The sequence below is a fragment of the Berghia stephanieae genome, chromosome 8, assembly GCF_034508935.2.
Source record: "Berghia stephanieae isolate SIO BIC M18660-M18661 chromosome 8, UCSD_Bste_1.3, whole genome shotgun sequence".
NCBI lineage: Eukaryota > Metazoa > Mollusca > Gastropoda > Nudibranchia > Aeolidiidae > Berghia > Berghia stephanieae.
In genome coordinates, this window is record NC_088367.1 from 45,768,626 (window position 1) to 45,784,214 (window position 15,589).

Sequence of the window (15,589 nt, forward strand, 5' to 3'; positions counted from 1 at the left end):
AATTCTGCATTCAACTTGACCATGAGCTGCACACTTTAAACCTTTTGTGCTCACCATCATTTATTTGCTTTTACGGACTTAGAAATATTCCACGTATATTGAAAATGGTTACTTAGGCAAACTGACTTTACATGTGGACTGATTTTACGGATTTGGAATTTATGAAACTGATTGAATTATGACCATGCTATTTGATTTGGATTTGGAATTTATCATGATTTGGATTTTGAATTTATCACAAACAAATAAAACTGTAAGAAATGAAACTTGGAATCTGGACTTTTATTTGAATGTCTTGATGTTGTGCATTCAATTATCATCACCGACCCCTGAACTCTTTCGTCATTATTAACATCTACAACACGACGCAAAGGATAATACTACCATCTATCAAAAACACCACTATGCGATCATAAGCCATTACATATGTGTGCAACTACGCCACAATAAAACTTCCAAAAAAATATTATATTATTACAAATATCTATCTCACAGGTTCAAAATGGACTCGTCGGAGTTCAGGCGGCGAGGAAAAGAGATGGTGGACTACATCGCAGACTACCACGACAATATACGAGACCGGAAGGTGTGTCATGAGGTGGTGCCGGGATACCTGCGCGACATGCTTCCGGCGCATGCGCCTGAGAAGGGTGAATCATGGGATGAGATTATGGCTGACGTCAACAGAGTCATTATGCCCGGTGTGAGTTGCTTTTCAAAAAAATTAAATGAGCTTTTATATAGCGCAGTGCTTAAAGCGCTAAACAAAATGAGTCCATGACCATCAGCAAAACGTAACATGTGAAACGAAACACGATGCCTGGTCACCAAATTTCGCAAAGTCCCAGGTTTGAGAGTTTGTTGCCAGATGAGAGTCATTTAAATCGATCGATATTTGAAGGACGAGTTTTTCTGGCCAAATTTTTAAATATGGGTTTTTCCAGAGTACGGCAGTATTATAGTCCTGTGTAAAAGGTGGCAATCAAATGTTACTCTCCGCTTAACGTTAAAGAACTTTGGATAAATAACTACATCCACTACATTTTAGGGAATGATTATTGCTCTAATAGTAGGATCCCCGAGGCCCTTCGCGTTTCGGACGAGTTTCCTGGCCAAATTTCAAAATATGGATTTTGCAGAGTACGGCAGTGTTGCCAAAATTGATTAGATATCTCTGAGACATTGACTTGTCTACTATAACATGAAAGACGATTACAATAGATAGTTGGAAGATGACGTCACTCAGGTCTTTGTTATTGTTTTTTGCCATCCGCGTTTATGAGTAGTGCTCACTGAACTGTATTAACCCGACTATAAACGTTCATGGATACACACAGTTGTGTGTGTTGGTCCGTTATACTTCCGGTTGGCAATGTTATGAGCTTCTTAGCCAAGCGCATACTATCTTTTGAAACAAGCAAAAATGAGAATTTTGTTACAAGCTATTATTGGGGAATAAAAACTTGAGCTTTTTATAGAGCAATATCCACTAACGTGCTCAAAGCGCTTTACAAGGGATCCCTAGCCAACAGCAACAGTTATCATGAAGGACATTCCGCCTGTTAGGGGATATGTTACTTTCCTTTTTTCGTACCGAGACAAAGTTTTTAACTGCCATGTACTCAGTATACCCCTGAATACGGTGAGATAATTTGAGTGAAAGCCTTTTTCAAGGACTCAACTATGCGCCGCTTAAAGCGGGGCTCTAATCCTAGACCTTCTAATCCGACCGTGAGTGTTATTGGCTACCACAAGAGCACATAGCCGCACAATACAAGAAGAGCTATTACCAAAAACTATCTCAGAGATCCCTTGTCATTTTTTTTCCTCCAGAGCCATTGGGCACACGGAGCCGGAGTTCATCCCGGTTTCTATAACGTGAAACGGACAAAAGCAATTTCTTGCTATCCTTTGGATAGGACGCTAGTATATCGCAAAGTACTTTGTACCAAATCTAACTAACAGACTCAGCTACCTATTCACTGCTGGGTGGACAGGGGGGGGGGGAGAAGGGGTGGGGTTTGGTGGAAAGCAAAACAAATCTCGACTGAACCCGGGATCGATCTTGATCCCTTTGCGTGGGGGGCGAGTGCTCTATCAACTGAGCTATCGGGACCCCCAGGATCACTTGTCTTTAGTGTAAAAAAAATCATTGCATAGCAAACCAGCTAAATTGGAACTCCAGTTCAAATTCATCGTTAGGAATCTTGAGATAGGCAATTTATATCCTCATTAAATGGTTAGAGATGTTCTTCAGACGACATAATAGATAGAAACATACTAGAGTGTAATTTTGTTTATTTGTATGTTTAAAAAAAAATTAAAAAATTGAGCTTTATATAGCGCAATATCCACTTAATGTGCTCAAAGCGCTTTACAAGGGGTCCCTGGTCAACAGCAACATTTAACATGTAGGACGGAACATAACGCCTGTTAGGCAATACTACAATTTTTCGGACAAAGACAGCGCTGTTAACGGCCAGGTACTCATTTTACACCTGAGTACGGTGAGAGAAAGTGAGTAAAGAGCCTTTTCCAAGGACTCAACTATGCGCCGAGGGCGAGGCTCGAACCCAGGATGACCTTCCGATCCGAAAGCGAGTGTCATACCACTAGACCACATAGCCTGTTTGCTTTTGTTTTGTTAAGATTTTGATTTTTTTTTCTCCAGTTTTGCACAATTGAGCATAATTGAAAATAAGTCCCAGGTTTGAGAGGTTTTTGCCAAGATGAGGGTGATTTAAGTCGATCAATATTTGAAATACGAGTTTTCTGGCCAAATTTTAAAGTATTTGACCCTTCGTCTCAAAACGGTATTAAGTCGGGTAGGTTAATATGTTGAAAATCGAATTTATAGCCAGAAATATCAGACTTGTGTAGAGTTTGTATGTTTTATTGGATAGCATGTTTTAGGGTTCTCATGCCAATAATTTATATTTTTGAGCAGTTTAACATTTAATTCGGCTTTCAAGCATATGGTTCGTTCCAACATAATACTGTTTTGAGACGATGGGCCATATTATGGGTTTTCCAAGTACGGCTGTATAGTCCCATATAAAAGGTGACAACCAAATGTTACTTTCTGTTTAACGTTAAGGAACTTTGGATAAAGAACTCCCATCTACTATATTTTAGGGAATGACGATTACTCTAATCTTTCGGGCATGGAATGTATTTCTATAGATAGTGTGTGCTTGGCTAAGCAACTCACAACATTGCCATCCATTTGGATAACGAACAAAAACACAAAACTATGTGGAATCTTGAAAGTTTATATAGTCTGGTTAATACAGTTTAGTGAGAATTACTCATCAACATGGGTGGCAAAAATAACAATAACCAAGACCTGAGTGATGTCAACTTCGTACTAGCTATATCCTTTACTATGAAGAAAAAAGAAATCAAATCACATAATATTATATTCAAAATTTTGTGAGTATTGTGAGTATTTGTTTTTTTTTTTTATATAATGTATTGGTGGGGGGTTTTTGGTTTTTTTTTGTTTCTTGTTTTTCCTTCTTTTTTTTTGTTTCTTGTTTGTTTGTTTTTTGTATTTTGTTTTTTGTTTGTTTGTCTTTTGTTGTTTTTTTCTAGGCCACCCTGTACTTATTTTTATTGTCTTTATTTCATTGGGTTTTTGTTGTTGTTGTTATTTTAAAATGTTGGATTCATGAGATTTTCAATTGTAAGAGACATGGCTACCATCAATAAAATGTCTGCTATCATAATTTCTTTAAAATTATTATAGGAAATTTAAAAAACATGACCGTTTTAAGTGGATTTATTGAACAATAAAACAACAAGAAAAACATAAAAACTTGAGATTTTATATAGCGCAATACCCACTAAGCGTGCTCAAAGCACTTTATAAGGAGTTCCTGGCCAGCAGCAACATGAAACCAAACCTGTAGTACGAGACGAGACAAGAAATCTGTTAGACGATATTACAATTTTTGTAATAGAGGCAACACTGGTAATTGATTAAAAACCTCAAGTTTGAGGATTAACGCAACATCCACTAAACGTGCTCAAAGGGTTTTACAAGGGGTCCAAGCCAACAGCAACACGAAACATATAGAACAAGACATGACGCCGAGACAACACTGATTACGGCCAGGTACTCATTTTACACCTGAATACGTTGAGACAATGTTAGAAAAGAGCCCTTTTCAAGGACTGAACTATGCGCCACTCAAAGAGGGACTCGAACCCTAGACCTTCTGCTCCGAACGCGAGTGTTATAGAAACAAGACCACATAGCCGTACAAGCTTTTCTCCATTTAAATTTAGATTAGGGTTGAATGAATACAAAATACAATGTCGATGTCAGACGAAGGAAATCAACAATCCCATTATAGATTATTGTAAATACGTCGATACTATGGAGTTTATATAGTGACCATTTTATTACACCATGTTCAGTAGTTACATAAGAATCAACACGGGCTTTCACTTGCCCAGACAAGATAACATTGCATGGGACATAACTCTGTCATTACTACATACCCCATAACAATTGCGCAGTTGTTTCCCATGCATTACACCCAGAACATAATATTACTTGACCTGAAGGATATATTTTTGTATTTAAAAAAAATAAAAAATTGTATTCATATTGCCTTCTTAAAAAATACATTGAATATATTGCAACGTGCCGAACGTGGTGAAGCGATATGTGCGGCTATGTGGTCTTGTGGTATGACGCTCGCTTTCGATCGGAGTGTCCTGGGTTTGAGATCACTCGACGTCTAGTTGTGTCCTTCGAAAATGCTCTTTATTCACAATTATATCTCACCAAAGAAAAAGGGTGTAAAATGAGTACCTACCTGGCCGGAAACAGCGTTGTTCCTGTTTGAAAAAAAATGTAATATCGCTTAATCGTTCTATATGCTTCGCGTTGCTGTTGTTCAGGGACCCTTTGTAAAGCGCTTTGAGTACTCTTAGTAGATGTTGCTCTATATAAGGCTGAAGTTAAGTTATGAGAATTGCGCCTACAAGTGTCCATCTAATTCTATCTATTTAGGCTGCAAGTCCAGCATGTACAGAGTTAGAAATGTTGTCAACAGACTGGCTTGGGCAGATGATAGGGTTGCCGTCACAGTTCCTGCATTCCGGAGAAGGTCAGGGCGGTGGAGTCATTCAGGTGAGACAATGAGAAGTTGGTTATAGGGAGGAGAGAAAGTTTTGTGGTTTGGGAGAGAGAGAGAGAGAGAGAGAGAGAGAGAGAGAGAGAGAGAGAGAGAGAGAGAGAGAGAGAGAGAGAGAGAGAGAGAGAGAGAGAGAGAGAGAGAGAGAGAGAGAGAGAGAGAGAGAGAGAGATTAAGATTAAGGAAGTACCACGGTGAAAAATAGCCAGGGCAGATGATAGGGTTGCCTTCACAGTTTCTTCGTTCTGCAAAAGGTCAGGGCGGTGGTGTCATTCAGGTGAGATATAAAAAGGGGGGGGGGGGAAGAAAGATAAAATATAAAGTAGTCCTTCAGGGCTATTAGGTTCATCTAACCGGAGATTATCCCGGTTTCTATAGCATGAAACGTACAATAGCTATTTTTTCTACCTTTTCGATAGGACATTAATCTGTCGCAAAGTATATTTCTGGAGAAGGTCAGGGAGGTGGTGTCAATCAGCGAAGGTAATGAAACAAAGGGTTAGATGAAGAGGGAAGAAAGGGGGGGGGGGGGTGAGGAGAGAAACTGAAGGGACAGATTGGCTGGTATAGAGCTTTTGACATCTGTACCCACAATAAGATGTTATCGTTTTTAGACGAAAGGCCAAAAAAAATAGCTTTCAATTTGACCATGACCTCGTATTTCAGACAGCAGCCAGTGAGGCCGTTTTCCTGTGTGTTCTGGCTGCCAGGAACAAAAAGGTGACGGAAATACAAGCAGCTAACCCCGAGATGACATCCTATGAGATCATATCCAAGCTTGTATGCTACTCATCCGATCAGGTAAGAATAGGAACTGTATTATAAAGATCTGAACAAGTGTGTATGGAAGGTGCCAGACAAAACAAGAAAGAAAAATACTAGAAAAAAAAATCATTCCAAAAAAACAGTCCATCTCGACTGAGGATCGAACCTCAGATCTTCTGATTACCGGTAATCAGAAGGTCTGAGGTTCGATCCCCAGTCGAGGTGGACTGATGTTTTGGGATGTTTTTTTCTTGTATTTTTCTTTCTTGCTTTGTCTGGCACCTTCCATACACACTTGTTCAGATCTTTAACTTACACTGATGCCTGCTCCTTAATTTCTTAATTAGGAACTGTATTGCTTTCATTTTTCCTCCTGATTTCCATTATCTAGCAGCAGCTGCAATTCTAATAAATTAAATAAATTGAGCTTTATATAGCGCAATATCCGCTAAATGTGCTCAAAGAGCTTTACAAGGGGTCCTTGGTCAACAGCAACATTTAAGATGTAGGACGGGACGTGCCGCCTGTTAGGCGATAATACAATTTTTCGGACTAAGACAACGCTGTCAACGGCCAGGTACTCATTTTACACCTGAGTACGGTGAGAGAATGTGAGGAAAGAGCCTTTTCCAAGGACTCAACTATCCCTCAAGAATGGTCAAACTACTAACTTGTTTAGAGTTATTTATGTTTTGTAATCCACCAGTATATTTTATGAACGTTTTGTGGGGTTTTTTATCAATCCATTTTAAGCATTTCGCTAGATATTGAAATTTGAAATCGGTGGAAAAAAAATTGAGCTTTTATATAGGGCAATATTCACTAAACGTGCTCCATGCGCTTTTCAATGGGTTCCTAGCCAACAGCAACACTTAACATTTGGGTCGTGACAAGACCCATTGGCATTATAACATTTTATTTCGGACAGAGACAACGCTTTAAACGACCTGAGTACAATGAGAGAATGTGAGTAAAGAGCCTTTTCAAAGGACTCGAATTTGCGGCGTGCAAGGTTCGAACTCAGATCCTTCCGATCCGAACGCGAGTATCATATCACAAGACCAAATAGGTAGAGAACGGAATACGTTAGTTTACTTGTTAAGACGAGGGCAAATTAACGATTCCGTTCCCGAACTACAGCCGACGACGAACGACGTTGAAGAAAACGACGATCTGTGTCTCTTAGACTCCGAGGACAGATCTACGTTTTCTTCCACGAATGAAATCGTTAACTTCCTAATTGGTTATATTTTAACTGTTTTGTCCAGGCCAATTCTTCCGTCCACCGGGCAGGCCTTCTCGCCTCGGTACAGATGAGAAAGTTGGAGTCCGATGACTTGTCAGACTGGACGGTGAAACCTTTAGAAACGCGGTGATGAAGGACAAGGAAGATGGGCTGATACCCTTTTTCGTGAGTATTACCAAAAAATACGGTAAATAATTTAATCCCTACCAGCATTTTCAGAATTTTCCCCAAAATGTCATACCTACCCAACACAAAAATATACTCAAACAGAAAAGCAACAAATACATTCTAGTATGCATAATATTGATCAGCAAAATAAACTCTACAACACAGTGTCACGTTTTATAGCTTTAAAAAATGTTTTTTTTTAAATTGTGTGATTTACAAGAGAAATCTGAATGATAAAAGTGCTGGTTGGATCGTAACGAATGTGACGATTTTCCTATGGCTGGTAAGGAAGAGGTTAATAGCAAGTTAACTATTACGTTCCCAACCTACAACGATCGACGAACGAATGGAACAAAATGAGGATCAGTCTTCAGAGGACAGATCTTCGTTTTCTTTCATTTCGTTCGTCGATCGTTGTAGGTTGCGAACGTAGTCGTTAACTTGTTAATATTGCAGTATTCTTGAACTCTAAAAGGCAATGAACAAAATGAATATAAGAGCTTCAAAAAAAAAAAAAGAAGAACAAAGAACAAATTATCAAACGTTTTGGGCTCAAAACCCTTCTTCAGCCAACAACATAAAAAACTCGATGAAAACATAAATACATTACTCAAAATAATCAGATCGAGGGCAGAAAAATATTCAGCATTTATGTTTTCATCGCTTTTTGTGATTGACTTAAGAAGGGTTTTGAGCCCAAAATGTTCCGTGTTTGGTATTTTCGTTCGGTATGGAAGCTGTTGCATGTATTAAATAAATAAATCATTATCATGATATGATATGGTCTCTGAAACTAAGATTCTCATTTGTCTCGTCGCAGATTTGTGCCACTCTAGGAACGACACCTACCTGTTCCTTTGACGACATTGCCAAAATAGGCCCCATTTGTAAGTTTGGTGATAAAACGTTAATAAAACAATATTAACTTTTTAAAACCATTTAATTGCCGTACTCTGGAAATTCAAGTATTTAAAATTTGGCCACAAAACCTGTCCTTCAAATATCGATCGATTTAAACGAGCTTCATCTTGGAAAATGATTTCAAACCTGAGACTTCGGGAAGTCTTAGATAAAGTCCCATGCTAGAGAGGTTTTGCCGGATGATGGTCATTTTTTATTGATCGACGTTTGAAGGACCAGTTTTCTGGCCAAATCTTTAAATACGTGATTTTCCAGAGTACGGCATTTAGCTTTGTAAAAACTTAATGTCCACTAACTGGGTGGGGTTCCCGACCTCCACAGTGGGCAGGGAGGTACTTACCGTGTCTTCTATCGCCTTATATCTGTTTTCCAACATGCTTTCTGTCTTTGTCTTGGTAGGAGATTGTTTGGTTTTGTCCCGACCCTGGCCGGAGTCCTTGGCTGGGAGGGAAACAGTCAAATGCATAGTTATTGTTTTGGGAGATGATATTTTTTCCTTGTGAATCATCTCTCTGTTATGTATTATTATATTTGTTATTTTTAAGTGTATAATGAAATGTAAGCATTTGAGTGTGTTCCTCTTTGTTGAATTTTGTGCTTGTGTCTGGGTGAGACTTATAGGTGATCTCAGACTAAGTACATTGATGGTATGCTCTTGGAATCTATATCTGATCCCTATTTGTTCCCATTTCCCCTTTGTCTTACTCTCTCTCTCTCTCTCTCTCTCTCTCTCTCTCTCTCTCTCTCTCTCTTTCTTTCTTTCTTTCTCTTGTGTGCTTTAATTGTAATTCTAGAACTTTCGACGATCCAATTTTCTTCCTTTTTACTGGCCCTGCTATAACCTAAATGTGTTGCAAGCGCCGTAAAATCCTTAAAAACAAATGTTTAAAAATTTCCAGTAAAAATGAGTTCAAAGCGCTGTACAGAAGCTTCTTAGCCAATAAAAAACACTTAAAATTTAGGTCAGGCGACATTGCAATTTTTATTTCCAACAGAAATAACTTTGGTACAGGCTGGGTATGGTCAGAAAATATTATGATCTGAGTAACCAGTCTTTCCCAAGACTCAAATCAGTGCTGCCAGCAACAAGTGACTTATACTGTTTTCTCTACTCAAGGTACTCAGGAGAAAATATGGTTGCATGTCGATGCTGCATATGCTGGGTCTGCCTTTGTGTGTCCGGAATTCAGATACCTAATGGAGGGGGTGGAGGTGAGGCGATTTTCGCATTTGGAGTTTATTATTTTTCTCAATCGCATGGGGGTGGGGTAAAGATATATCAGTGGATAGTGGACCTTCCTCACAATCAAAGGGACCAGTTTCGGTCCAGGGTGCAGTCGAGAAGTTTTTCCTATTCCCTATTCTCCCCCCCCCCTCCCCCCCCCCCCCCCCCCCCATTCACTTAGAAGTCATTAGCAGTATGTATTTTGTTTCCATGTTTGATTTTGACTAATTGTGTACACAACGTAATTCAGTACATGTAAAGCACTTTGAAATGTTTGGTTCGTGGAAAGCGTTCAACAAGTATCATTTATTATTATTATCATCATCAACATCATCATCATCATCATCATCATCATCATCATCATCATCAACATCATCATCATCATCGTCGTCGTCGTCGTTGTCATTATCATTATTATTATCATTATCATCATCATCATCACCACCACCATCATCATCATCATCATCATCATCATCATCATCATCATCATCATCATCGTCGTCGTCGTCGTTGTCATTATCATTATTATTGTCATTATCATCATCATCATCACCACCACCATCATCATCATCATCATCATCATCATTATCATCATCATCATCATCATCATCATCATCATCATCATCACCATCATCATGATATTATGATTTTCTGTCACAATCTGATTTAGGCTCCATTCTTTATTACAGCATGCAGAGACGTTTAGTGTTAATCCTCACAAGTTGATGTTGACCCATTTCGATTTATCCGTCATGTGGTAAGGAGGGTTTTATCTTTAAAGTACAAGAAAATATTATGTGTCTTTGATTATATATAATGATGGCTATATTGACGTTTAAAAAACAAATAATAGAGACATTTAACGTTAGTCCTCACAAACTGATGTTTATCTATGTATCATGTGGTAAGGGTTTTTATCTTTAAAGGTCATATTATAATGTTAGCTAAATTGATGTTTAATAAAACACTTAATGTGACATTTCTCGACGCCTGAGCTTTTACATACTAGTGCATTGTCCACTAAACGTGCTCAAAGCGATTTGCAAAGGGTCCCTAGTCATCAACAACACATGCCATGTATGACGAGACGTGACGCATGATAGGCGATATTACAATAGTTTTTTTGGGAAAGAGCCAATGCTGTAACGCCCAGGTACTCATTTTACACCTGAGTACAGTGAGAGAAAATGTGAGTAAAGAGTATTTGCTCAACTCTGCGCCGCTCGGGACTCGAGTCCAGAACCTTCCGATATTAAGTCGAGTGTCATACCACTAGACTACATAGCCTCACGTAGCATCTTTAAAAAGTAAGAAAGAGTAGTTTGTTTTTTAAAAAGTAAATTATAATGTTGGGTCTATTGATTTTTGTTAAAAAAAACACTTAATTTGCCATATTTTCAGTTCACTTGAATGTTGTTCGACGAGAGAACAATAATAAATAATTGTACATCAAAATATGTAGGCTAAAAAAAAAAGCCCACCAGCAAAAAAAAAAAAAAATAAAAAAAAAATAAAAGAAAATGCTTGCATCATTCATTAAATTATAGTCGAGACACGATTTTCATGATCAGGGTAGGCAACTGGACTTTTACCTATCACTAATTTTGATTTCGAAAGTTGCTTCCCTTGAAAAAGATCTTTTTTAAAAATCTTGCTCAACTGTTTTATCTTAGGTTGACTCCAATTGTAGTCCCGTTAGCTCAGTTGGTAGAACACTCGATTCACACGCAAAGGAACCAAGATCGATCCCGGGTGCAGTCGAGACTCTCTTCTGACCCTCTGTTCACCCAGCAGTGAATGGGTAGCTGGGTCTGTTGGATTTTTGTCGAAAAGTACTTTAAGATAAACCGGCGTTTTATCCAAAATATAGCAAGCAATTGCTATTGTCCGTTTAACACTATATAAACCTATATAATGGGTCTAGTGGTTCTCTGACTGATAACTTATCCATATGTATATAAATGTCTTAAATTTGTAACAATTGCAGGATCCAACACAGTTCCTATCTCGTGGAAGCCTTTGATGTCGATCCTATATACCTCAAACATCAAGACCAGGGAAAAGTTCCTGATTACAGGGTAAGATACTAGTCACTCACTCACTCACTCACTCACTCTGGGTGGGTGATCCTGACCTCCCATAGCGGGCAGGGAGGTCCATACTGTGTCTTCTATCTCCTTATATCTGTTTTCCAACATGCTTTCTGTCTTTGTCTCGGAATGAAATTACTTGGTTTTGTCCTGGCGCTGGGAGAGAAACAGTCAAATGTATAGTTATTGTTTTGGTAGATGACATTTTTTTCCTTGTAATTTATTTCTCTGTTATGTATTATCATATTTGTTATTTTGAATATATAATATAAGCATTTGAGTGTATTCCTCTTTGTTGGATTTTGTGTTTGTGTCCGGATGAGACTTATAGGTGATCTCAAACTAAGTACATTGGTGGTATGCTCTTGGAATCTACATCTGATCCCTATTTGTTTCCAGTTCCCCTTTGTCTTACTTTTTCTTGGGTGCTTTAATTGTAACTTTTTACTACCCCACTTTCTTCCTTTTTACTGGCGCTGATATAATCTAAATGTGTTGCAAGCGCCTTAAAACCTTTAAAAAATTAAAAACAAAACATTCACTCACTCACTCACTCACTCATTCCCGTGACCAGCTGAGCGTCGGGGACATGTTGGATGCAGACTTCACAACCTTACGCCATTCGTCACGATATCTGGCCTTTTCCAGTAGGCTATTAAGATCCAGGCCTGTCCACTCTTTGATGTTGTCTTGCCATAGTTTTTTTTTTTGTCTTCATCTTCGCCTATGTCCCTACACAGTGCCCCCTGTATGACAGTCTTCCATAAATACACTTAGTTTGAGATAACCTGTCGATTCCAAACATGTACATATCTAGTTTGTGATCGCCTAATAGTCCCATTTAGACAATAAATTTACAAGGTAAAGTTATCACCTCCCAAAACCACAGGGAACAGATATAGATTCCAGGGGTTAACATGAATATACTTAGATTGAGATTTTTTTTTAATTTAAAAATTGAGCATTTTTTATAGGGCACTATCCACAAGATGTGCTCAAAGCGCTTTACAATGGGTTAGGCGATATTATAATTTTTCGGACAAAGACAACGCTGTTAACGGCTAGGTATTCATTTTACACCCGAGTACGGTGAGAGAATGTGAGTAAAGAGCCTTTTCCAAGGACTCAACTATGCGCCGAGCGCGAGGCTCGAACCCAGCACCTTGCGATCCGAAAGCAAGGGTCATACAACAAGACCACATAGCCGCACACCTAATAGTCTCATTCCGACAGCAAAGAATCCCGCTAAGAGGATTACACTCAAATGTTGACAAGATATATTAAAAACAAAAATAGAGAGATGATTTACAAGGTAAAGTTATCACCTACCAAAATCACAGGGAACAGATATGGGTTGTAATAACATACTCTCAGTGTACTTAGTTTGAGATCACCAAATAGCCTCATTCAGACACCAGCAAATGATCCCACTTGTTCAAAACACCAATGATGAAAAATATGACTTGCAAGGAAAACAATATTATCACCATACAAAAAACAACACTATACGTTTGACGGTTTCCCTCTCAGACAAGGACTCCAGCAAGGGCCAGGGAAAAACCAAGTCATCCCATTCAAAACATGGACAGAAAGTAACTCAGAATATATATATATATATATATATATATATATATTATATATATATATATATATATATATATATATATATATATATATATATAGTGGGTTAGAAGAGATACAGCCAGATAAAGAATAATAATGAGTAATCGTGTTTTATGACCTTCTATTCCAGCACTGGCAAATTGCTCTGGGTCGCCGGTTTAGGTCGTTGAAATTGTGGTTTGTTCTCAGATCTTTTGGAGTCGAGGGAATTCAGGGGTATATTAGGAGGGTGAGTATGTTTGTTTGTCAGTCTGTCTTTCTGTTCGTCTGTCTGTCTGTCTGTCTGTCTTCCCCATCTCTCTCTCTCTCTCTCTCTCTCTCTCTCTCTCTCTCTCTCTCTCTCTCTCTCTCTCTCTCCTTTTTTCTCTTACAAATGCATATTCGATACCTGTCTCACTCACTCTTTGTTTCTACTTCTCTCCCTATCTCTTCTTTCTCGCATATATTCACCCAAACACACACACACACACACACACACGCCTACACTTTCATATTCTATTCTTTAACACAAATAACAATACACAATTCTCTCACACACATAAATAAACTCCTTCTCTCCCTCCCCCCCCCTCTCTCTCTCTCTCTCTCTCTCTCTCTCTCTCTCTCTCTCTCTCTCTCTCTCTCTCTTGTAAAGCGCTTTGAGCACTATTAGTTATTTTGCTCTATATAAAAGCTCAAGTTTTTATAAAAAGTATTTTATAAAAAACAGATTCGATGTTCACAAAACGTCATTTGAACGTGTAAAGTGTCCTCGGAAAATTATTATTAGCCTATCGACTATGGTAGAATGTTTTAAGCCGAAATTAATATATTTCAAAATTTAGTGAAAGTATGCAAAAAAATGAACAAACTTCAATCACATGTTTGAGTAAACGCCTTTAATTAACCATGATATCTCAAAAGTACATCCATACCATTTCCTACGAGTGCCTCATAAAATATTGGAGTTGTGGATGGCATCGAATGCATAGCGTCCCTCTCTGATTTGTCGTATGAGTATGGATTCGGGTTCGAGCATTAACTTAAAGCCTGCCACTAGAACCCACCAAGACTTAGAGTTTGACGTCATTTTTTTTTCTTTTTTTTTGGGGGGGGGGGGTTGCACCGTTTTGTGAGTGTCTTTAGTAGTGCTCAAGGAAACAAGTGATTTCATTGGTTGAGCTAGTGAATACAACTCAAGATTTGTTGTCTTTTGTTGCCAAAGTCTTGTCTTTTGATGTATTTTTTTGGTCAATGTCAGGCTATAAGTTTATGATGGCTACGGTTCAAGCCCCCATCGCCGCGAAAAAATTATTTATTCTTTGTTGTCTTCTGGCGCTGTTCTCTTCACTTCATTTTCTCATATGATATTTATGTACATCCCACCAGCACATTTCCAGAGCTCATCAGTTTGCGGACCTTCTACGGACAGATGGAAGATTTGAATTCCCCATAGAAGTCATCATGGGTCTCGTCTGCTTCAAAATTAAAGTACTGTTAATGTTGTACTGTTAGTGTCGTACTCTAAAAATAAAACACGCATTGTGCGTCTTGTGGTATGACAATCGCTTTCGGATCGGAAAAACCTGGGTTCGAGTTGAGTCCTTGGAAAAGGCTCTTTACTCACATTCTCCCACCATAGTCGTATGTATCAGGAGAGCAGAACTGGGGAAGCGTTGGTCAGTGGTATTGTATCTGCGTCGTACCTGAAAAATACCGAGCTCGATCGCCAGCTTCGCAAAGTGGCCTTGAGCAAGTCACCTCACCTTAACTCAAGAGTTCCTGTACTGCGGCTGACGCCTTTACGATTCATTGGAAGGGATCCTAAGACAAATATTCCTCATGGAGACGAATATAGATAGTTGTATTATCATCATCATCATAATCATCATCATCATCATCATCATCATCATAATTCAATGTTATTATTATTATTATTATTATTATTATTATTATTATTATTATTATTATTATTATTATTATTATTATTATTATTATTATCATTATTGTTATATTCATTATTATTATTATTATTATTATTATTATTATTATTATTATTATTATTATTATTATTATTATTATTATTATTATTATTATTATTATTATTATTATTATTATCATTATCATTATAATAATTATTCTCTGAACGACATCCTAGACAGCAACAACAATGAAGTCACCTACAAACCCATGATCGACATCGATGCCAGCCAAACACCAAAACAGCAACTCAAGACTACTGATAAGTCGAGTGACTTGGAGAATAAAAATATTTCGCACTGAAAGCGAAGTATATCTTTCGTACTACGGGTAGATCCAGCTGAAATAATAATAGTAATAATCGTAGTAATATTGATAATGATAATAATAATGATGATGATGATGATGATGGTGCTGATGTTGATAATGATAATAATAATAATAA

The 15,589-nt window shown here is 38.0% G+C and overlaps 1 pseudogene; it reads left to right on the forward strand.

Annotated features, from left to right (window-relative positions):
• Positions 1-502: 502 nt before the first annotated feature.
• LOC144979033 (aromatic-L-amino-acid decarboxylase-like) lies at positions 503-14,965 on the forward strand (annotated as a pseudogene).
• The last annotated feature ends 624 nt before the right edge of the window (positions 14,966-15,589 follow it).